The sequence below is a fragment of the Bubalus kerabau genome, chromosome 8 (assembly GCF_029407905.1).
Source record: "Bubalus kerabau isolate K-KA32 ecotype Philippines breed swamp buffalo chromosome 8, PCC_UOA_SB_1v2, whole genome shotgun sequence".
Taxonomy (NCBI): domain Eukaryota; kingdom Metazoa; phylum Chordata; class Mammalia; order Artiodactyla; family Bovidae; genus Bubalus; species Bubalus kerabau.
In genome coordinates this window covers 102,298,719-102,323,064 of record NC_073631.1, presented here as the reverse complement: position 1 = coordinate 102,323,064, position 24,346 = coordinate 102,298,719, and the positions used below count along the sequence as shown (strand labels likewise).

The 24,346-nt window shown below is 50.2% G+C and overlaps 1 protein-coding gene and 2 long non-coding RNA genes across 5 annotated transcripts in view; 1 reads left to right on the top strand and 2 right to left on the bottom strand.

Annotated features, from left to right (window-relative positions):
* LOC129659535 (solute carrier family 23 member 1-like) overlaps nucleotides 1–24,346 on the top strand; it is a 246,646-nt gene that overhangs the window by 150,424 nt on the left and 71,876 nt on the right. The gene's annotated exons all lie outside the window — the stretch shown is intronic.
* On the bottom strand, nucleotides 9,618–10,189 carry LOC129659541 (uncharacterized). Its single transcript, XR_008718116.1, has 2 exons — nucleotides 10,066–10,189; nucleotides 9,618–9,852 (listed from the first exon to the last, which is right to left on the bottom strand). It is a non-coding gene; the product is annotated as an uncharacterized LOC129659541 (long non-coding RNA).
* On the bottom strand, nucleotides 21,545–22,308 carry LOC129659540 (uncharacterized). 2 transcript variants are annotated; one of them, XR_008718114.1, is made up of 2 exons: nucleotides 22,131–22,308; nucleotides 21,545–21,779 (listed from the first exon to the last, which is right to left on the bottom strand). It is a non-coding gene; the product is annotated as an uncharacterized LOC129659540 (long non-coding RNA). The 2 variants fall into 2 exon arrangements; XR_008718115.1 differs by lacking the exon at nucleotides 22,131–22,308 and adding an exon at nucleotides 21,993–22,113.

The following is a 24,346-nucleotide window of genomic DNA, read 5'->3' as shown; positions in this document are numbered from 1 at the left end:
AACACTTTGAAGCACACAGCTGGACCCTCCAGAAGGTGGCCCAGCGCCTTCTGTGGAAGGTTTGCATAGCCCCAGTTCCAGCATCATGTCTGGAAGCTGCTGGGGAAGCAAGACTACAGGGAGGCTGGCCCATGGGTCCTAGTTCAGTGTTCTGAGCTGTGGCCTGGGGAACAAGGAGCAAGATTTCCTCTCCACCCAAAGTCAGGCTGTGCTCCAACCCATGACCTCCAAGGCTCAGGAAGCACAGGGCATGATCGAGGTCAGTCCCTTGACATGCCTCTGGCTCAGGAGGTCTAAAGTGAAACGCCAGCCCTGGCACAGACGGCTGCCCTGAGGATTCTTTTCCTGCTGTTTCCTGGAACAAGGGGAGAAGCCTACCAACAGGACTATGAATCAGGCCAGACAGCTAGTGGTGCTTTGACCTCAGTTCCTGCTGGAATGAGGCCTCACTGTCAGCTTGGGAACCCTGGCAGCAACCCTCTGCCTTTTCTAGGGAAAGATTAAAAAAAAAAAAAAAATTTTTTTTCGTGATTGGTTGGTTTCTGTTCCACCAGCAGGGTGAGGAGTTAACAAAATTATTTACTAAGTACACTTTGGCCACTTTTCAAAGAAATTGTTTACATAGCCCAAGCCCAACAAAGAGATAGCAATCTCTGTCTCCAGCCGGTTTCCCAAAATCAAACTTTATACAGCCGGGAAGAGTTACCACGGAAAATCGCTTTGAGATTTTGGGCACGTCTGGCTGGGCTGGGGTGGGGGAGGGGGATGGCAGCTGAGTTGCTGACCTCTCATCTGCCTGCAGGCCACCAGGGCTCTGGGCTGGAGCCACAGGCCTCAGAACGAATGGAGATGTTCTTTGGGATCATGAGAACATGAATGTGACCTCATTCCCAAGGCAGAAAGCTACATGTTCTTGCTTCTTAAAGAAAAAAAAAATGTTGTTTATTTGGCTGTGTGGGTCTTACTAGCAGCACGCAGGATCTACTTCCCTGACCAGGGCTCGATCCCGGCCCCCTGCTTTGAGAGTGTGGAGTCTTAACCACTGGTCGCCTCTTTTTAACCAGGTATCTGAGGGGGCTGTGCCTTTAGGCTGTAAGACCACAGCTTTTCAAAGTAGCAAGGGCATTTTAGTCCTAAACTCTCTCTTTCTGAGAAAACACAACTGTTTTTTATGTGTTTGTGTGTGTGTGTGTTTAAAAAAACCAAGCTGCTTCTTGTTTTAAAATCTCCCCAGATGCTCTTCTGACTTCAGGGGGTCATCCCTCCTTCTACATCCTTCCCATCAGCACTGTGAAAACAGCTTCTCCCCTTGTGCAGCTCAGAGACTCTGTCACTCACCCCAAGGCTCAGGCATGGGGCCTGTTTCCACGTTGGCCCAGACTCTCTCTGTCCACCTCTCAAACCAGACTGACTGCTGAAACCCACCCACGGCCACCTCACCCCAGGAGACAGTGCAAACCACCTAGAGTTGACAACTCATTGATGTATCTCAGCCCTGGGTCACATCGGGAGAACTGTCTCTGCTGAAGAAGCCCCAGAGAAGATCCTCCCCAGGGCAATGGCACAATCCTAGGACCAGCCTTTCTGAACCACAGGAAAAAGTGGATTTCCAAGAACTTCCACTGAATTATGCTCCCCTCTGAGAGGCTGCAAGGGAGAGGGTCCTAAACACCCAACAGGGACACCCACACACCCACACAGTCTCATACCCCTCCTCACCTGGGACTAGATGTGCCTGGACCCTCACTTTTGTCCAGGAAACCTGCCACATCGAAGGCATCTTCAAAAAGGATCTGAAAGAAACCACAAAACTTCACGTGTCAGAAATCCGCCACACTCTGATGTTTGCTCTGGACTGCCGAGGGATAGAAAAGCTACTTACCTCTTGTCCCCAAAGGGGTGCATGTTAAAGCTGAGGCCCAAACCCAGGGTCTCTGCTTGGTGACCTTTACAGGAGATAAATATGAAGTTCTTGACCACCCAGAAAAAACTGCCAACCCCAGAGAGTGGCTGAGAGAGGGGAAGCACTGGGGACCACGGTCTCCTCTTTCTAAAGAGGGTGGGAGCTTAGGCGGGAGAGGCAACAGCCAGAGGTGAGCCTCTGTTTACACAGGAAAGGGTTCATCTACACCGCCCAAGGGACAGACTGAGCCCAGCATCCACAATCTAGCAGTTTCATTCCAGGGGAACAGAGGTTCAGGGGCTCGGGGGTTAGGTTGCAGAGAGTCCACTCCCAGGGTGGATATGCCACAGTCAACCCGCTCCCTCCCACGTCCCTGCCCCAACCTCACTCCACCTTGGGACTCCCTTGCAGTCACACCAGTCACTTGGGGTGCTTGTTAATAACACAGATTCTGAGCCATCCCCTCCAAGACTCGGATTCAGTGGGTCTAGCGTAATAGCCAAGCACCTGCCTTTTAACTAAACTCCACTTGAGAAGCCTGGAGGGTCAACAATAAACTAGAGACCAAAGGGCCGAGATTTTGGAAAAAAAAAAAAAAAATCTGTGATAAGGGATGCAGTCCTTAGAGCAGGAACTAGGCATCCTGGATAGGTCCTCCCACACACTGGGCTCGTCTGTGAATTGGAAGGACTGGATGAGGCGACAGTAGTTTTCCATGCCTGGGTCCTGGTGTCTAGAAAGCCTCCCAGAGAATGGGCCATCCAGGGTTGTCCACTGGATCATCAAAAAAGCTAAAAAATTCCAGAAAAGCATCTGCTTCATTGACTACTTTAAAGGTAAAGCCTTTGACTGTGTAGATCACAACAAACTGTGGAAAATTCTTAGAGATGGGAATACCAGACCACCTTACCTGCCTCCTGAGAAACCTGTATGCAGCTCAAGAAGCAACAGTCAGAACTGGACATGGAACAATGGACTGGTTCCAAATTGGGAAAGGAGTACATCAAGGCTGCATACTGTCACCCTGCTTATTTAACTTATATGCAGAGTACATGTGAAATGCCGGGCTGGATGAAGCACAAGCTGGAATCAAGATTTCTGGGAGAAATATCAATAACTTCAGATATGCAGATGACACCACCCTTATGGCAGAAAGGAAAGAGGAATTAAAGAGCCTCTTGATGAAGGAGAAACAGGAGAGTGAAAAAGCTGGCTTAAATTCAACATTCAAAAAATGAAGGTCATGGCATCTGGTCCCATCACTTCATGGCAAATAGCTGGGGAAACAATGGACACAGTGAGAGAATTTATATGGGGCTTTCCAAAGCTCCAGAACTTTGGCCACCTCATGCAAAGAGTTGACTCATTGGAAAAGACTCTGACGCTCGGATGGATTGGGGGCAGGAGGAAAAGGGGACGACAGAAGATGAGATGGATGGATGGCATCACCGACTCGATGGATGTGAGATTGGGTGAACTCCGGGAGTTGGTGATGGACAGGGAGGCCTGGCGTGCTGCAATTCATGGGGTTGCAAAGAGTAGGACACTACTGAGTGACTGAACTGAATGGTAGTTCTGTTTTTAATTTTTTAAGGAACATCCATGCTGTTTTCCATATGGCTGCACTAATTTACATTCCCATCAATGATGCATGCTAATGCTAAGTCACTTCAGTCGTGTCCGACTCTGTGCGACCCCATAGACGGCTGCCCACCAGGCTCCACCGTCCCTGGGATTCTCCAGGCAAGAACACTGGAGTGGGTTGCCATTTCCTTCTCCAATGCATGAAAGTGAAAAGTGAAAGTGAAGTCACTCAGTCGTGTCCGACCCTCAGCGACCCCATGGACTGCAGCCCTCCAGGCTCCTCCATCCATGGGATTTTCCAGGCAAGAGTCCTGGAGTGGGTTGCCATTGCCTTCTCTGTCACATCCATACAAGACCACTGGAGAAACTATAGCCTTGACTAGACGGACCTTTGTTAGCAAAGTAATATCTCTTCTTTTCAATACACTAATTGGTCAGATCTTTTCTTCCAAGGAGTAAGCGTCTTTTAATTTCATATCTGCAATAACCATCTGCAGTGATTTTGGAGCCCCCAAAAATAAAGTCTGACACTGTTTCCACTGTTTCCACTCTTTCCCCATGCATAAGGGTTTCTATTTTTCCACACCCTTGCCAACACTTCTCAGTTCTTTCTGGGAAAAGCCATCCTCACAGGTGTGAGATGACTACCTCACTGTGGTTTTGATTTGCATTTCCCTGCTGTCAGCAATGCTGAACACCTTTCATGTACTCGTTGGTCATCTGGACATATTCTTTGGGGAAGTCTCTGTCAAGATCCTCTGCCCATTTTGTAATCCCTGTCACTTTTGCCTCCCTGTAGGGATTCTTCAGCTGGACCAAGTCATCCAGGTGCTGCTGACCACGGGCATGTTTCTTGGTGGATTTCTGGGATTCCTGTTGGACAACACCATCCCTGGTAGGGCTCATCTCTGCCCTGTAAGCTGGCAGTGTGGGTAGACGGGCAGCATTAGGACCAGCTGCATTGCTTCCCTAGCCCCAGTTCCCATGTGAGGCTGGGCAGAGCATACCCTGAGCGGGTCCAGGGTCTGGGTGGGGTGATTTAAAGTCCCTGTGTACAAATATAGTCACATTCTGGGGAACGTGAGGAGGCTGCTTAGGGCTTCAACATATGATTTTGGGGGTGGGTGGGTGAGTACAGTTCAGCCCATAGAAGGACCCTAAGGTGGGAAATATACCAGAAGCAAAGCGCAAAAGGCACAGCCCCAGCTCTCTTAGAGCCTGCAGTCTAGCTGGGGAGGGAGAGAACACAGTATAGATTCATATCCCAACAAAAGCCATAACTGGTGTGCTGTGCTCCAGGTGCTCTGTACTGAGCGTACAGAGAGCAGCAGGACATGCCCGGCCTTCTGGAGCCTGACAGGCTCGTAGGAAAGGGAGACACAACCACAGACCCTTACAATACAGGGCACTGAGTGTGGTGGTGAGCACACCAAACCCATCAGTGCTGAGGATGTGTCCGGGGAAGGGTGCAGAGTTGTCTTCACTGGTGGCTTTCCGTGCCCTTCTTGGTCCTCCGACAGTTTCTTGAAAGGACCTCTGTAATAACTCCTGCTTATTCTGTTTTCCACATTTCTTCTCTCCACCAAATATAAAAGACACCTGCATTCCAGAAACATAGAAACATTGAAAGGTCCACTCCGGAAGAGGAGGAAAGAACAATGGTTCATAGAAGGTCATACCCTAGGGCTCAGAAAACTCCTGGTGATGAGCTGAGTTGTTGTTGTGTAGTCACTCAGTCATGTCTGGCTCTTTGTGACCCCATGGACTGCAGCACGCCAGGCCTCCCTGTCCATCACCAACTCCTGGAGTTTACTCAAACTCATTTCCATCGAGTAGGTGATGCCATCCAACCACCTCATCCTCTGTCGTCCCCTTCTCCTGCCTTCAATCTTTCCCAACTTCAGGGTCTTTTCCAGTGAGTCAGCTCTTCTCATCAGGTGGTCAAAATATTGGGGCTTCAGCTTCAGCATCAGTTCTTCTAATGAATATTCAGGGTTGATTTCCTTTAGGATTGACTGGTTGGATCTCCTTGCTGTCTAAGGGACTCCCAAGAGTCTTCTCCAGCACTATAGCTCTAAAGCGTCAGTTCTTTGGCGCTCAAGCCTTCTTTGTGGTCCAACTCTCACATCCATTGAGTTGAATTGGGTGGAGTTGAGTTGAGCTGATTCTTGGGGTGGGCTGGGAGAAGGAGAAGGACGAGCTGCCGGCTGGATCAAGGCATTGTGAACTGGCCTCTCCAGACGCTCCTCCTGCCCAGGTCCGCCAGCTCCCTTGGGGCCCAGTCCTGACCTCGCTCTCTGTCTCCTATTAGGAAGTCTGGAGGAGAGAGGCCTTCTGGCATGGAATCAAGTCCAGGAGGAGTCTGAGGAGACTACGAAGGCCTTGGAGGTCTACGGCCTCCCCTGGGGGATCGGCACCAGGTTCTGCACGTCCTCCTGCGCCCAGTACCTCCCCTTCTGGCCCAGGGAAGGCGAGGTGGGAGTGCGCGACCTCTCGCTCTGCCCCTGGGACTCAGAAGAGGGGCCCCGGAGGGCCACAGACACCCGGATGTGAGAAGGCTCCTTCTGCACCGCCCCCACCCAGTGTGCTCCTCGCCCCACCCACCATGGGAGGTACCCTGTCGACCTGAGCGTCTCTGCATCCCACACGTGGTGGCAGAGTTAGATAAGTGTTAGATTAAGGCCAGGGCAAGTGTGCTGTGACCTCCGTCAGCGAGTCAGCGAGGTCTAGCCTCAAGCTACATCCTTACAACTTGTCAGCCCTCCCGTCTCCAGGGTAAACCAGGACAAACCAGGGCAGCCCAGTGTCCGCACAGAAAGCCTCTAGGCAGTATTTTTTTTTTTTTTTTTTAATTTTATTTTATTTTTAAACTTTACATAACTGTATTAGATTTGCCAAATATCAAAATGAATCCGCCACAGGTATACATGTGTTCCCCATCCTGAACCCTCCTCCCTCCTCCCTCCCCATTCCATCCCTCTGGGTCGTCCCAGTGCACCAGCCCCAAGCATCCAGTATCGTGCATCGAACCTGGACTGGTAACTCATTTCATACATGATATTTACATGTTTCAATGCCATTCTCCCAAATCTTCCCACCCTCTCCCTCTCCCACAGAGTCCATAAGACTGTTCTATACATCAGTGTCTCTTTTGCTGTCTCGTACACAGGGTTATTGTTACCATCTTTCTAAATTCCATATATATGCGTTAGTATACTGTATTGGTGTTTTTCTTTCTGGCTTACTTCACTCTGTATAATAGGCTCCAGTTTCATCCACCTCATTAGAACTGATTCAAATGTATTCTTTTTAATGGCTGAATAATACTCCATTGTGTATATGTACCACAGCTTTCTTATCCATTCATCTGCTGATGGACATCTAGGTTGCTTCCATGTCCTGGCTATTATAAACAGTGCTGCGATGAACATTGGGGTACTCGTGTCTCTTTCTCTTCTGGTTTTCTCAGTGTGTATGCCCAGCAGTGGGATTGCTGGATCATAAGGCATGTCTATTTCCAGTTTTTTAAGGAATCTCCACACTGTTCTCCATAGTGGCTGCACTAGTTTGCATTCCCACCAACAGTGGAAGAGGGTTCCCTTTTCTCCACACCCTCTCCAGCATTTACTACTTGTAGACTTTTGGATTGCAGCCATTCTGACTGGTGTGAAATGGTACCTCATAGTGGTTTTGATTTGCATTTCTCTGATAATGAGTGATGTTGAGCATCTTTTCATGTGTTTGTTAGCCATCTTTATGTCTTCTTTGGAGAAATGTCTATTTAGTTCTTTGGCCCATTTTTTGATTGGGTCATTTATTTTTCTGGAGTTGAGCTGTAGGAGTTGCTTGTATATTCTCGAGATTAGTTGTTTGTCAGTTGCTTCATTTGCTATTATCTTCTTGCTGGGAACTCTGGTCAACCACTTGTAAAAGAATGAAACTAGAACACTTTCTAACACCATACACAAAAATAAACTCAAAATGGATTAAAGATCTCAACGTAAGACCAGAAACTATAAAACTCCTAGAGGAGAACATAGGCAAAACACTCTCTGACATACATCACAGCAGGATCCTCTATGACCCACCTCCCAGAATATTGGAAATAAAAGCAAAAATAAACAAATGGGACCTAATTAACCTTAAAAGCTTCTGCACATCAAAGGAAACTATTAGCAAGGTGAAAAGATAGGCAGTATTTTGATTCATTGGGACGCAGAGGCTTTGGGTGGGGTAGGGAACAGAGATGGGGCTGTTAGCTGAAAGGTGACAGTAACATTTCTCTTCTTCCGCAAAGAAGTATGAGGCCTGCTGACCCCTCCCATCCAGATTCCTCCCAATTAGGCCCCTCCCCTCCAGGTCCCTGCCACTGGGAAACGCTGAGCTTGTGCTAAGTCATTCCGTCGTGTCCGACTCTGTGCAACCCTATGGACTGTAGCCCGCCAGGCTCCTCTGTCCATGGGACTCTCCAGGCAAGAATACTGGGGTGGGTTGCCATTTCCTCCCCCAGGGGATCTTTGCCCCCAGGGATGGAACCCACCTCTCTTACCTCCCCTGCTTCGGCAGGCAGGTTCTTTTCCACTAGTGCCACCTGGGAAGCCCCTGTAAACACTGAAGGGTCTGCAAAGCTACACTCCCTGCATATGCCCAGTGCTAGTCCTTGGAGTCAGATTGTGCATCACAGGATGGTATGGTGAGGCAGTGAGCACTGGGGGTGTGGGTCAGATGGCACCAGGTTTGGACCCTAAGACTTAACCTGCACTTCAGGTTCTCACAGGGACGTGAAACAGCCAAAGCCTTGGAGAGGCCTTCAGTGGAGGGGAGCCGCTGTTGCCATGATTTATAAACTGTTCAGAGCAGGTGAGCCTGCTCTCTCTGCATCCTCAGTGGATTAGTCAGGATTCTCTAGAGAGACAGAGCCAATAGGGGGTGTGTATATACATATATCTATGTATATACATATATGTCTACAGAGAGATATATATACATACATACACACACACACACACACACACACACACACACATATATATATATACACACACACACATATGGGGAAGGCAGATGGAGAGATTGACTTCAGGATTGGGTTCAGGTGATTGTGGAGGCTGGCAAGTCTGAAGTCTGCAGGGCAGGCCATGCAGGCTGGGATGAATTGCAGCTGGAATCTGAAGGCAGTCACTGGAAGAATTCCCTCTTCCTGAGGGAGGTTAGGGCTTCTCTGATAGCTCAGTTGGGAAAGAATCTGCCTGCAATGCAGGAGACCCTGGTTCGATTCCTGGGTTGGGAAGCTCTGCTGGAGAAGGGATAGACTACCCACTCCAGTATTCTTGGACTTCCTCTGTGGCTCAACTGGTAAAGAATCTGCCTGCAATATGGCAGATCTGGGTTCGATCCCTGGGTTGGGATGATCCAAGGTGAACGGCTCCAGAACTCTGGCCTGGAGAATTCAGGGCCAAGGGATCGCAAGTGTGGTCTGTTTGGTCCTTCAACTTATTCAATGAGGCCCACCCACACTATGGAGGGTAATCTGCTTTACTCAAAGTCTGCTGATTTAAATGTTAATCTCTTCTAAAAACACACACACACACACACCCCTAAAACCTTCATAGAAATATCTATAAAAATGTGTGACCAAGTACCTGGGTACCATGGCCTTGCCAAGCTGACATGTAACAATAACCGTCACCCCCAGTACACAGGCCCAAGTGCACTGATGCATTCTGCCCAGCAGCCTCAGCAAAAAGCATTGCGAGCACTGTGGGACCTGACATGGACTCCATTCAGGAGTCTTTATTGTCAGAAGAAGCAGATAAGACTGATTCTGCCTTTGTGTCCTGGAGCACAAGACTGAGGTCAGCATTGCTCCTGGGCTTTTAGAGCTTGCGGGATGTGGGGTGGACGCCAGAGCTTCTAGAACCCATCAGCACAGTGCCCGGAAGCAGGTGTGCTGCAAGTGCCCAGTGTCATGGGACACATCCTGGCCGTCCTGTTCTTGACAGACTCACGGCCTGGTCCTCGGGTGCATCTGGTACCCCGTGAAGAGGAGCACAGCGGGAGCATGTGTGTGTCCTGCAGCAGGCCAGCGCCTCATTCAAAACAACCCCGAAAGACTGACACACAACCCCACTATTCTTAAATACTTTATAACAACCAGAAACTACAACCATCAAAATGCTTTCAGGGCAGCCCACTCCAAAACGCCAAGGCAGGGGCAACTTGGGCTGCCAGAACTCAAAGCCGGAGACCACCAGCCTCCTCCATCCCCTCCTGCTTCCAGCCCTCCCGCATCACAGATCTTCATCGTCAAACGTCTCCGTGCACCTCAACATTATCATCTCATTGTCGACAGAAAGGTCCGGTTCCTGCAAAACACCGGGAGAAGAGGATTCAAGTTTTATCTGAGGGCTCCAGGCCTCAGGCGGGGGAGATGGCCCCACCATCTCAGGCATGCCTCCTCCCTCTGCTTCTCCCCCACATCTCTTCAGCAGTATCTTCTCCTCCAGCTTCCAGCCAGGAAGTTACAAGCAATGAGGGGCAGGGAGTCCATTTCCATTTCACTCGACTCCGTACTCTACCGTCTCCAGAAGGCTTCTCCTGGATACAGTAGAACTGGCTTCTCTCCTCTCCTGGGGATTTCTAAGAACCCATGGGCGAAACAGGGGCAATCTTAAAGCTTTATCCAAATGCCCTCAACAGAGGATGATGAATTATACCACGATGCACCCACCCATGGAATACTCTGCAGCTGCTTCCAATAAAAGGAATGGGCTTCTTCTCTGTGGGACACATTATTTCAAAAGAGCACGGTCCAGAGCAGTCTGTATGGTGGGCTACCATTTGCTTCTGATGTGTGTGTGCTCAGTTGTGCCTGACTCTTTGTAATCCCATGGACTGCAGCCTGCTAGACTTCTGTGTCCCCGGGATTTTCCAGGCAAGAATATTGGAGTGGGTTGCTATTTCCTTCTCCAGGAGATCTTCCCAACCCAGGGGTCAAACCTGGGTCTCCTGCATTGCAGGCAGATTCTTTACCAGTAGCACCACCTAGGAATACCGTTTGTATTTGATAGATTATATAAGTAGCTGGAGAATATTTCTGGATGACTGAATGAGAAATTGGTCATGATCATTGCCTTTGGGGGAGGGAATGCCATAGGAACAAGGAATATTGGTTAGCTATTTGGGGATCATTTTGAAAAGAAACAGCATTATGTTAATTTAGCAAGTGTTTCTCATTCCCTTAACAATGACACCAGCTAACCTGATTCCCCCTTACCTCTTCCCCTAAAAGTACATTCCTGGGTTTGTGTTCTTCCTGCATATCCCCACCCCAGCAGAAAATCACCCATGTAGTTTGTTAGCGGTGCTCATTAGGGGTTGATTCCCTTGGGCCTTGGGAAGCACCCCTAATCCAGCCAACCATCTCATGGATGTGGGGCCAGATTGGGGGAGATTCTGAGAATGAGGCTCCAGAGAATGGTCCTCGTTTGCCATGCGCACCTGATAGAGGTGGGGCACATCAGAGCCAGAGTATCCCAGAGGGGGAAGAACTGGTCAAAGGAAAATCACCGGACCCCTTGTTTAGGGTGAGTATGATGGCAAAGGTTGAGAAAAGGGGGAGCTGGAATGTGGAGGATGCCCCGAGGCCAAACATCTGGGGAGGGAGCCACACACTGGAGCCTGTCACAGAGTGCCTGAAGGTCATTCCAAATGTTCTGCTTCCTTCAGTCAGTCCAGTTCAGTGGCTCAGTCGTGTCCGACTCTTTGCGACCCCATGAACCGCAGCACGCCAGGCCTCCTTGTCCATCACCACCTCCCGGAGTTCACCCAAACTCATGTCCAATGAGTTGGTGATGCCATCCACCATCTCTAAGCTCCTGCAAACGATGATGAGGGACTCTCCAGCTGCAGATCTGTGAAATTGCCAGGCTGCTAGAGGTGTCTGCTGGGACTGGGTGCTGAGGTGTGTTGAGTAGCATTCCCCCAGTTCACGCCCACCTGGAGCCTATTTCAAACTAGAGTCTGTGCAGATGTGATTAACTAAGGCTGTAAGCTGGTCATCCTGGATTTGGGGTGTGCCCTCGATCCAAACGATAGGTGTCCTTACACGGTGAGGGGACACAGAGATCACAGAAGACGGAGGCAGCGATGCAGCTACAAGTGCAGGGGTCTCCAGCACTGCTGGGAGCCACCGGCAGCTAGGAAAAGGCAGGAGAAATCCTCCCCTAGAGCTTTCAGGGGGAGCATGGCGGGTCAACACCAAAACTGGGCCTTCTGGGAGAATAAATTTTTGTTGTTTTAAGCCCCTGAGTTTGTGGTAATTTGTTACATGAGTCCTAGGAAACCAATACAGGCACTGGGATGAACGGGGAAGAGAATGCAGTTGCCCTCTTTACACACCCTGTACCAAGGCCTGAGGCCTCCCACATGAGGACAGTCTTGGGCAGCTTGTTCAAGACACAGATTCCTGGGGCCACATCTCACAACACTGAATGGAAATCTTGAGTGTGGGGACGTCAGGAATCTGCATTCCAATGAGCTCCCAAGGTGAGTCAAGTCTGAGCGCCTCTGCTTTACATGAGCTCCAGTCCTGCCAGTTCTTTCTCTCCTGCTATGTGTAAGTAATGAAGTGGGGAAAACAAAGACTGTCCCGTCCATCTGCTCTCAAAGCCTTGGTAAAGTGACCTGACTTCACTGTGCCCAGAGAAAGGGACTCGGTGGTCAGGGCTGGCGGCCAAGGGTTGGTGGGGGGTGCAGAGAGCAAACTGCAGGAATCGGCCTTGGCTCCAAGTGGTCTCAGCAGAGGGAAGTGAAGGGTAAGCAGGAAAAGGGCCACTTTGAAAAGCAGCCCTGATTATTTTTGGACATTTTCATCATTATCACGTACCTTTTAAAATAAACAGCTATATTTTTCCTAAATCAGTGGGAAAAATCCATGGCTCTGAATCTGAAAGGGGCTGTCTCCTTGGCAGCTCATCAATAACCCCCTCCCTCTATGGAAACTTCCAGGAATGGACCTTCTAACCAAGACCCCCACAATGCATGTTCACTGTGGGCTGCACAGTCAGCTTTTTGGAAGCAGAATTAATATCCTTCAAAAGCTGACAGCAAATATAACCCCAGCATCTCAGAAAATGATGAACTAGTTCAGCCTCTCAAAAGGCATCGAGGAATCACACATGTAGGAATGCCTGCCAAGGGCCAGGCCTCTAAGGTCTGGTCCCTGTCTCGAGGCTCCCAGGCTCGGATGCGCCCTGAAGAGCATCCCCCTGCCTCTTCCCTGGACATCCTCCTTCACAAGATGCATTAGACTAAAGTCAACTATCCATGGAAGAGCGTCCCCCCGTGGTGTGAACTGGGGGAGCTGCAGCCAGTGCTCCCCTCCAAGCCCACCATCTGAGGGAAGGCGAGCCAAGGCCTGACTGCACCCTGCTCCATCCTACCTGTTTGAACTGAGCGCTAACACAGCAAAAGCCTTTGAAAAAATCGATGATATGCACATACAGCTGAAACTTGTCCTCGGGATTTTTTGAGTTGCAAACAGCCAGCTAGGAACTAAGGGCAGAAAGGAGGAAGAAACAGCAGTTAAAGGTAAAACTAACTTTTTATCTCTGCTTTGTTGTTGCTGTTCAGTCACAAAGTCGTATCTGACTCTTTGTGACCCCATGGACTGCAGCACGCCAGGCTTCGCTGTCATTCACCATCTCACGGAGTTTGCTCAAATGCATGTCCGTTCATTCAGTGATGCCATCCAACCATCTCATCCTCTGTTGCCCGCTTCTCATCCTGCCCTCAGTCTCCACCTCTGCTTGCACCCTCTAAAAATGTCTGGATTACAGTGAGAACCAAACACTTTGAAGCACACAGCTGGACCCTCCAGAAGGTGGCCCAGAGCCTTCTGTGGAAGGTTTGCACAGCCCCAGTTCCAGCATCATGTCTGGAAGCTGCTGGGGAAGCAAGACTACAGGGAGGCTGGCCCATGGGTCCTAGTTTAGTGTTCTGAGCTGTGGCCTGGGGAACAAGGAGCAAGATTTCCTCTCCACCCAAAGTCAGGCTCTGCTCCAACCCATGACCTCCAAGGCTCAGGAAGCACAGGGCATGATCGAGGTCAGTCCCTTGACATGCCTCTGGCTCAGGAGGTCTAAAGTGAAACGCCAGCCCTGGCACAGACGGCTGCCCTGAGGATTCTTTTCCTGCTGTTTCCTGGAACAAGGGGAGAAACCTACCAACAGGACTATGAATCAGGCCAGACAGCTAGTGGTGCTTTGACCTCAGTTCCTGCTGGAATGAGGCCTCACTGTCAGCTTGGGAACCCTGGCAGCAACCCTCTGCCTTTTCTAGGGAAAGATTAAAAAAAAAAAAAAATTTTTTTTCGTGATTGGTTGGTTTCTGTTCCACCAGCAGGGTGAGGGGTTAACAAAATTATTTACTAAGTACACTTTGGCCACTTTTCAAAGAAATTGTTTACATAGCCCAAGCCCAACAAAGAGATAGCAATCTCTGTCTCCAGCCGGTTTCCCAAAATCAAACTTTATATAGCTGGGAAGAGTCACCACGGAAAATCGCTTTGAGATTTTGGGCACGTCTGGCTGGGCTGGGGTGGGGGAGGGGGATGGCAGCTGAGTTGCTGACCTCTCATCTGCCTGCAGGCCACCAGGGCTCTGGGCTGGAGCCACAGGCCTTAGAACGAATGGAGATGTTCTTTGGGATCATGAGAACATGAATGTGACCTCATTCCCAAGGCAGAAAGCTACATGTTCTTGCTTCTTAAAGAAAAAAAAAATGTTGTTTATTTGGCTGTGTGGGTCTTACTAGCAGCACGCAGGATCTACTTCCCTGACCAGGGCTCGATCCCGGCCCCCTGCTTTGAGAGTGTGGAGTCTTAACCACTGGTCGCCTCTTTTTAACCAGGTATCTGAGGGGGCTGTGCCTTTAGGCTGTAAGACCACAGCTTTTCAAAGTAGCAAGGGCATTTTAGTCCTAAACTCTCTCTTTCTGAGAAAACACAACTGTTTTTTATGTGTTTGTGTGTGTGTGTGTTTAAAAAAACCAAGCTGCTTCTTGTTTTAAAATCTCCCCAGATGCTCTTCTGACTTCATGGGGTCATCCCTCCTTCTACATCCTTCCCATCAGCACTGTGAAAACAGCTTCTCCCCTTGTGCAGCTCAGAGACTCTGTCACTCACCCCAAGGCTCAGGCATGGGGCCTGTTTCCACGTTGGCCCAGACTCTCTCTGTCCACCTCTCAAACCAGACTGACTGCTGAAACCCACCCACGGCCACCTCACCCCAGGAGACAGTGCAAACCACCTAGAGTTGACAACTCATTGATGTATCTCAGCCCTGGGTCACATCGGGAGAACTGTCTCTGCTGAAGAAGCCCCAGAGAAGATCCTCCCCAGGGCAATGGCACAATCCTAGGACCAGCCTTTCTGAACCACAGGAAAAAGTGGATTTCCAAGAACTTCCACTGAATTATGCTCCCCTCTGAGAGGCTGCAAGGGAGAGGGTCCTAAACACCCAACAGGGACACCCACACACCCACACAGTCTCATACCCCTCCTCACCTGGGACTAGATGTGCCTGGACCCTCACTTTTGTCCAGGAAACCTGCCACATCGAAGGCATCTTCAAAAAGGATCTGAAAGAAACCACAAAACTTCACGTGTCAGAAATCCGCCACACTCTGATGTTTGCTCTGGACTGCCGAGGGATAGAAAAGCTACCTACCTCTTGTCCCCAAAGGGGTGCATGTTAAAGCTGAGGCCCAAACCCAGGGTCTCTGCTTGGTGACCTTTACAGGAGATAAATATGAAGTTCTTGACCACCCAGAAAAAACTGCCAACCCCAGAGAGTGGCTGAGAGAGGGGAAGCACTGGGGACCACGGTCTCCTCTTTCTAAAGAGGGTGGGAGCTTAGGCGGGAGAGGCAACAGCCAGAGGTGAGCCTCTGTTTACACAGGAAAGGGTTCATCTACACCGCCCAAGGGACAGACTGAGCCCAGCATCCACAATCTAGCAGTTTCATTCCAGGGGAACAGAGGTTCAGGGGCTCGGGGGTTGGGTTGCAGAGAGTCCACTCCCAGGGTGGATATGCCACAGTCAACCCGCTCCCTCCCACGTCCCTGCCCCAACCTCACTCCACCTTGGGACTCCCTTGCAGTCACACCAGTCACTTGGGGTGCTTGTTAATAACACAGATTCTGAGCCATCCCCTCCAAGACTCGGATTCAGTGGGTCTAGCGTAATAGCCAAGCACCTGCCTTTTAACTAAACTCCACTTGAGAAGCCTGGAGGGTCAACAATAAACTAGAGACCAAATGCCGAGATTTGAAAAAAAAAAAAAAATCTGTGATAAGGGATGCAGTCCTTAGAGCAGGAACTAGGCATCCTGGATAGGTCCTCCCACACACTGGGCTCGTCTGTGAATTGGAAGGACTGGATGAGGCGACAGTAGTTTTCCATGCCTGGGTCCTGGTGTCTAGAAAGCCTCCCAGAGAATGGGCCATCCAGGGTTGTCCACTGGATCATCAAAAAAGCTAAAGAATTCCAGAAAAGCATCTGCTTCATTGACTACTTCAAAGGTAAAGCCTTTGACTGTGTAGATCACAACAAACTGTGGAAAATTCTTAGAGATGGGAATACCAGACCACCTTACCTGCCTCCTGAGAAACCTGTATGCAGCTCAAGAAGCAACAGTCAGAACTGGACATGGAACAATGGACTGGTTCCAAATTGGGAAAGGAGTACATCAAGGCTGCATACTGTCACCCTGCTTATTTAACTTATATGCAGAGTACATGTGAAATGCCGGGCTGGATGAAGCACAAGCTGGAATCAAGATTTCTGGGAGAAATATCAATAACTTCAGATATGCAGATGACACCACCCTTATGGCAGAAAGGAAAGAGGAATTAAAGAGCCTCTTGATGAAGGAGAAACAGGAGAGTGAAAAAGCTGGCTTAAATTCAACATTCAAAAAATGAAGGTCATGGCATCTGGTCCCATCACTTCATGGCAAATAGCTGGGGAAACAATGGACACAGTGAGAGAATTTATATGGGGCTTTCCAAAGCTCCAGAACTTTGGCCACCTCATGCAAAGAGTTGACTCATTGGAAAAGACTCTGACGCTCGGATGGATTGGGGGCAGGAGGAAAAGGGGACGACAGAAGATGAGATGGATGGATGGCATCACCGACTCGATGGATGTGAGTTTGGGTGAACTCCGGGAGTTGGTGATGGACAGGGAGGCCTGGCGTGCTGCAATTCATGGGGTTGCAAAGAGTAGGACACTACTGAGTGACTGAACTGAATGGTAGTTCTGTTTTTAATTTTTTAAGGAACATCCATGCTGTTTTCCATATGGCTGCACTAATTTACATTCCCATCAATGATGCATGCTAATGCTAAGTCACTTCAGTCGTGTCCGACTCTGTGCGACCCCATAGACGGCTGCCCACCAGGCTCCACCGTCCCTGGGATTCTCCAGGCAAGAACACTGGAGTGGGTTGCCATTTCCTTCTCCAATGCATGAAAGTGAAAAGTGAAAGTGAAGTCACTCAGTCGTGTCCGACCCTCAGCGACCCCATGGACTGCAGCCCTCCAGGCTCCTCCATCCATGGGATTTTCCAGGCAAGAGTCCTGGAGTGGGTTGCCATTGCCTTCTCTGTCACATCCATACAAGACCACTGGAGAAACTATAGCCTTGACTAGACGGACCTTTGTTAGCAAAGTAATATCTCTTCTTTTCAATACACTAATTGGTCAGATCTTTTCTTCCAAGGAGTAAGCGTCTTTTAATTTCATATCTGCAATAACCATCTGCAGTGATTTTGGAGCCCCCAAAAATAAAGTCTGACACTGTTTCCACTGTTTCCACTCTTTCCCCATGCATAAGGGTTTCTATTTTTCCACACCCTTGCCAACACTTCTCAGTTCTTTCTGGGAAAAGCCATCCTCACAGGTGTGAGATGACTACCTCACTGTGGTTTTGATTTGCATTTCCCTGCTGTCAGCAATGCTGAACACCTTTCATGTACTCGTTGGTCATCTGGACATCTTCTTTGGGGAAGTCTCTGTCAAGATCCTCTGCCCATTTTGTAATCCCTGTCACTTTTGCCTCCCTGTAGGGATTCTTCAGCTGGACCAAGTCATCCAGGTGCTGCTGACCACGGGCATGTTTCTTGGTGGATTTCTGGGATTCCTGTTGGACAACACCATCTCTGGTAGGGCTCATCTCTGCCCTGTAAGCTGGCAGTGTGGGTAGACGGGCAGCATTAGGACCAGCTGCATTGCTTCCCTAGCCCCAGTTCCCATGTGAGGCTGGGCAGAGCATACCCTGAGCGGGTCCAGGGTCTGGGTGGGGTGATTTAAAGTCCCTGTCTACAAATATAGTCACATTCTGGGGAACGTGAGGAGGGTGGTTAGGGCTTCAACATATGATTTTGTGAGTGGGTGGGTGAGTACAGTTCAGCCCATAGAAGGACCCTAAGGTGGGAAATATACCAGAAGCAAAGCGCAAAAGGCACAGCCCCAGCTCTCTTAGAGCCTGCAGTCTAGCTGGGGAGGGAGAGAACACAGTATAGATTCATATCCCAACAAAAGCCATAACTGGTGTGCTGTGCTCCAGGTGCTCTGTACTGAGCGTACAGAGAGCAGCAGGACATGCCCGGCCTTCTGGAGCCTGACAGGCTCGTAGGAAAGGGAGACACAACCACAGACCCTTACAATACAGGGCACTGAGTGTGGTGGTGAGCACACCAAACCCATCAGTGCTGAGGATGTGTCCGGGGAAGGGTGCAGAGTTGTCTTCACTGGTGGCTTTCCGTGCCCTTCTTGGTCCTCCGACAGTTTCTTGAAAGGACCTCTGTAATAACTCCTGCTTATTCTGTTTTCCACATTTCTTCTCTCCACCAAATATAAAAGACACCTGCATTCCAGAAACATTGAAACATTGAAAGGTCCACTCCGGAAGAGGAGGAAAGAACAGTGGTTCATAGAAGGTCATACCCTAGGGCTCAGAAAACTCCTGGTGATGAGCTGAGTTGTTGTCGTGTAGTCACTCAGTCATGTCTGACTCTTTGTGACCCCATGGACTGCAGCACGCCAGGCCTCCCTGTCCATCACCTACTCCTGGAGTTTACTCAAACTCATTTCCATCGAGTAGGTGATGCCATCCAACCACCTCATCCTCTGTCGTCCCCTTCTCCTGCCTTCAATCTTTCCCAGCTTCAGGGTCTTTTCCAGTGAGTCAGCTCTTCTCATCAGGTGGTCAAAGTATTGGGGCTTCAGCTTCAGCATCAGTTCTTCTAATGAATATTCAGGGTTGATTTCCTTTAGGATTGACTGGTTGGATCTCCTTACTGTCTAAGGGACTCCCAAGAGTCTTCTCCAGCACTATAGCTCTAAAGCGTCAGTTCTTTGGCGCTCAAGCCTTCTTTGTGGTCCAACTCTCACATCCACTGAGTTGAGTTGGGTGGAGTTGAGTTGAGCTGATTCTTGGGGTGGCTGGGAGAAGGAGAAGGACGAGCTGCCGGCTGGATCAAGGCATTGTGAACTGGCCTCTCCAGACGCTCCTCCTGCCCAGGTCCGCCAGCTCCCTTGGGGCCCAGTCTCGACCTCGCTCTCTGTCTCCTATTAGGAAGTCTGGAGGAGAGAGGCCTTCTGGCATGGAATCAAGTCCAGGAGGAGTCTGAGGAGACTACGAAGGCCTTGGAGGTCTACGGCCTCCCCTGGGGGATCGGCACCAGGTTCTGCACGTCCTCCTGTGCCCAGTACCTCCCCTTCTGGCCCAGGGAAGGTGAGGTGAGTGTGCGACCTCTCGCTCTGCCCCTGGGACTCAGAAGAGGGGCCCCGGAGGGCCACAGACACCCGGATGTGAGAAGGCTCCTTCTGCACCGCCCCCACCCAGTGTGCTCCTCGCACCACCCACCATGGGAGGTACCCTGTCGACCTGAGCGTCTCTACATCCCACACGTGGTGGCAGAGTTAGATAAGTGTTAGATTAAGGCCAGGGCAAGCCTGCTGTGACCCCCATCAGCGAGTCAGCGAGATCTAGCCTCAAGCTACATCCTTACACCGTGTCAGCCCTCCCGTCTTCAGGGTAAACCAGGCAAACCAGGGCAGCCCAGTGTCCACACAGAAAGCCTCTAGGCAGTATTTTGATGCATTGGGAGGCAGAGGCTTTGGGTTGGGTAGGGAACAGAGATGGGGCTGTTAGCTGAAAGGTGACAGTAACATTTCTCTTCCTCCGCAAGGAAGTATGAGGCCTGCTGACCCCTCCCATGCAGGTTCCTCCCATCCAGATTCCTCCCAATCAGGCCCCTTCCCTCCAGGCCCCTGCCACTGGCAAACGCTGAGCTTGTGCTAAGTCATTTCCGTCATGTCCAACTCTATGCAACCCTATGGACTGTAGCCCACCAGGCTCCTCTGTCCATGGGACTCTCCAGGCAAGAATACTGGGGTGGGTTTCCATTTCCTCCCCCAGGGGATCTTTGCCCCCAGGGATTGAACCCGCCTCTCTTACCTCCCCTGCTTCAGCAGGCAGGTTCTTTTCCACTAGTGCCACCTGGGAAGCCCCTGTAAACACTGAAGGGTCTGCAAAGCTACACTCCCTGCATATGCCCAGTGCTAGTCCTTGGAGTCAGATTGTGCATCACAGGATGGTATGGTGAGGCAGTCAGCACTGGGGGTGTGGGTCAGATGGCACCAGGTTTGGACCCTAAGACTTAACCTGCACTTCAGGTTCTCACAGGGACGTGAAACAGCCCAAGCCTTGGAAAGGCCTTCAGTGGAGGGGAGCCGCTGTTGCCATGATTTATAAACTGTTCAGAGCAGGTGAGCCTGCTCTCTCTGCATCCTCAGTGGATTAGTCAGGATTCTCTAGAGAGACAGAGCCAATAGGGGGTGTGTACATACATATATCTATGTATATACATATATGTCTACAGAGATATATATATATGTACACACACACACACACATATGGGGAAGGCAGATGGAGAGATTGACTTCAGGATTGGGTTCAGGTGATTGTGGAGGCTGGCAAGTCTGAAGTCTGCAGGGCAGGCCATGCAGGCTGGGATGAATTGCAGCTGGAATCTGAAGGCAGTCACTGGAAGAATTCCCTCTTCCTGAGGGAGGTTAGGGCTTCTCTGATAGCTCAGTTGGGAAAGAATCTGCCTGCAATGCAGGAGACCCTGGTTCGATTCCTGGGTTGGGAAGCTCTGCTGGAGAAGGGATAGACTACCCACTCCAGTATTCTTGGACTTCCTCTGTGGCTCAGCTGGTAAAGAATCTGCCTGCAATATGGGAGATCTGGGTTCGATCCCTGGGTTGGGATGATCCAAGGTGAACGGCTCCAGAACTCTGGCCTGGAGAATTCAGGGCCAAGGGGTCGCAAGTGTGGTCTGTTTGGTCCTTCAACTTATTCAATGAGGCCCACCCACACTATGGAGGGTAATCTGCTTTACTCAAAGTCTGCTGATTTAAATGTTAATCTCTTCTAAACACACACACACACACACCTAAAACCTTCATAAAATATCTATAAAAATGTGTGACCAAGTACCTGGGTACCATGACCTTGCCAAGCTGACATGTAATAATAACCATCACTCCCAGTACACAGGCCCAAGTGCACTGATGCATTCTGCCCAGCAGCCTCAGCAAAAAGCATTGCGAGCACTGTGGGACCTGACATGGACTCCATTCAGGAGTCTTTATTGTCAGAAGAAGCAGATAAGACTGATTCTGCCTTTGTGTCCTGGAGCACAAGACTGAGGTCAGCATTGCTCCTGGGCTTTTAGAGCTTGCGGGATGTGGGGTGGACGCCAGAGCTTCTAGAACCCATCAGCACAGTGCCCGGAAGCAGGTGTGCTGCAAGTGCCCAGTGTCATGGGACACATCCTGGCCGTCCTGTTCTTGACAGACTCACGGCCTGGTCCTCGGGTGCATCTGGTACCCCGTGAAGAGGAGCACAGCGGGAGCATGTGTGTGTCCTGCAGCAGGCCAGCGCCTCATTCAAAACAACCCCGAAAGACCGACACACAACCACACTATTCTTAAATACTTTATAACAACCAGAAACTACAACCATCAAAATGCTTTCAGGGCAGCCCACTCCAAAACGCCAAGGCAGGGGCAACTTGGGCTGCCAGAACTCAAAGCCGGAGACCACCAGCCTCCTCCATCCCCTCCTGCTTCCAGCCCTCCCGTATCACAGATCTTCATCGTCAAACGTCTCCGGGCACCTCAACATTATCATCTCATCGTCGACAGAAAGGTCCGGTTCCTGCAAAACACCGGGAGAAGAGGATTCAAGTTTTATCTGAGGGCTCCAGGCCTCAGGCGGGGGAGATGGCCCCACCATCTCAGGCATGCCTCCTCCCTCTGCTTCTCCCCCACATCTCTTCAGCAGTATCTTCTCCTCCAGCTTCCAGCCAGGAAGTTACAAGCAATGAGGGGCAGGGAGTCCATTTCCATTTCACTCGACTCCGTACTCTACCGTCTCCAGAAGGCTTCTCCTGGATACAGTAGAACTGGCTTCTCTCCTCTCCTGGGGATTTCTAAGAACCCGTGAGCGAGACAGGGGCAATCTTAAAGCTTTATCCAAATGCCCTCAACAGAGGATGATGAATTTTACCTTGATGCACCCACCCATGGAATACTCTGCAGCTGCTTCCAATAAAAGGAATGGGCTTCTTCTCTGTGGGACACATTATTTCAAAAGAGCACGGTCCAGAGCAGTCTGTATGGTGGGCTACCATTTGCTTCTGATGTGTGTGTGCTCAGTTGTGCCTGACTCTTTGTAATCCCATGGACTGCAGCCTGCTAGACTTCTGTGTCCCCGGGATTTTCCAGGCAAGAATATTGGAGTGGGTTGCTATTTCCTTCTCCAGGAGATCTTCCCAACCCAGGGGTCAAACCTGGGTCTCCTGCATTGCAGGCAGATTCTTTACCACTAGCGCCACCTGGGAATACCATTTGTATTTGATAGATTATATAAGTAGCTGGAGAATATTTCTGGATGACTGAATAAGAAACTGGTCATGATCATTGCCTTTGGGGGAGGGAATGCCATAGGAACAAGGAACATTGGTTAGCTATTTGGGGATCATTTTGAAAAGAAACAGCATTATGTTAATTTAGCAAGTGTTTCTCATTCCCTTAACAATGACACCAGCTAACCTGATTCCCCCTTACCTCTTCCCCTAAAAGTACATTCCTGGGTTTGTGTTCTTCCTGCATATCCCCACCCCAGCAGAAAATCACCCATGTAGTTTGTTAGCGGTGCTCATTAGGGGTTGATTCCCTTGGGCCTTGGGAAGCACCCCTAATCCAGCCAACCATCTCATGGATGTGGGGCCAGATTGGGGGAGATTCTGAGAATGAGGCTCCAGAGAATGGTCCTCGTTTGCCATGCGCACCTGATAGAGGTGGGGCACATCAGAGCCAGAGTATCCCAGAGGGGGAAGAACTGGTCAAAGGAAAATCACCGGACCCCTTGTTTATGGTGAGAATGATGGCAAAGGTTGAGAAAATGGGGAGCTGGAATGTGGCAGATGCCCCAAGGCCAAACATCTGGGGAGGGAGCCACACACTGGAGCCTGTCACAGGGTGCCTGAATGTCATTCCAAATGTTCTGCTTCCTTCAGTCAGTTCAGTTCAGTCGCTCAGTCGTGTCCGACTCTTTGCGACCCCATGAACCGCAGCACGCCAGGCCTCCTTGTCCATCACCACCTCCCGGAGTTCACCCAAACTCATGTCCAATGAGTCGGTGATGCCATCCACCATCTCTAAGCCCCTGCAAACGATGATGAGGGACTCTCCAGCTGCAGATCTGTGAAATCGCTGGGCTGCTAGAGGTGTCTGCTGGGACTGGGTGCTGAGGTGTGTTGAGTAGCAGTCCCCCAGTTCACGCCCACCTGGAGCCTATTTGAAACTAGAGTCTGTGCAGATGTGATTAACTAAGGCTGTAAGCTGAAGTCATCCTGGATTTGGGGTGTGCCCTCGATCCAAACGATAGGTGTCCTTACACGGTGAGAGGACACAGAGATCACAGAAGACGGAGGCAGCGATGCAGCTACAAGTGCAGGGGTCTCCGGCACTGCTGGGAGCCACCGGGAGCTAGGAAAAGGCAGGAGACATTCTCCCCTAGAGCTTTCAGGGGGAGCATGGCGGGTCAACACCGAAACTGGGCCTTCTGGGAGAATAAATTTTTGTTGTTTTAAGCCCCTGAGTTTGTGGTAATTTGTTACATGAGTCCTAGGAAACCAATACAGGTACTGGGTTGAATGGGGAAGAGAATACAGTTGCCCTCTTTACACACCCTGTACCAAGGCCTGAGGCCTCCCACATGAGGACACTCTTGGGTGGCTTGTTCAAGACACAGATTCCTGGGGCCACATCTCACAACACCGAATGGAAATCTTGAGTGTGGGGACGTCAGGAATCTGCATTCCAATGAGCTCCCAAGGTGAGTCAAGTCTGAGCGCCTCTGCTTTACACGAGCTCCAGTCCTGCCAGTTCTTTCTTTCCTGCTCTGTGTAAGTAACGAAGTGGGGAAAACAAAGACTGTCCCGTCCATCTGCTCTCAAAGCCTTGGTAAAGTGACCTGACTTCACTGTGCCCAGAGCAAGGGACTCAGTGGTCAGGGTTTGGCGGCCAAAGGTTGGTGGGGGGTGCAGAGAGCAAACTGCAGGAAACGGCCTTGGCTTCAGGTAGTCTCAGCAGAGGGAAGTGAAGGGTAAGCAGGAAAAGGGCCACATTGAAAAGCTGCCCTGATTATTTTTGGACATTTTCATAACTATCACGTACCTTTTAAAATAAACAGCTATATTTTTGCTAAATCAGTGGGAA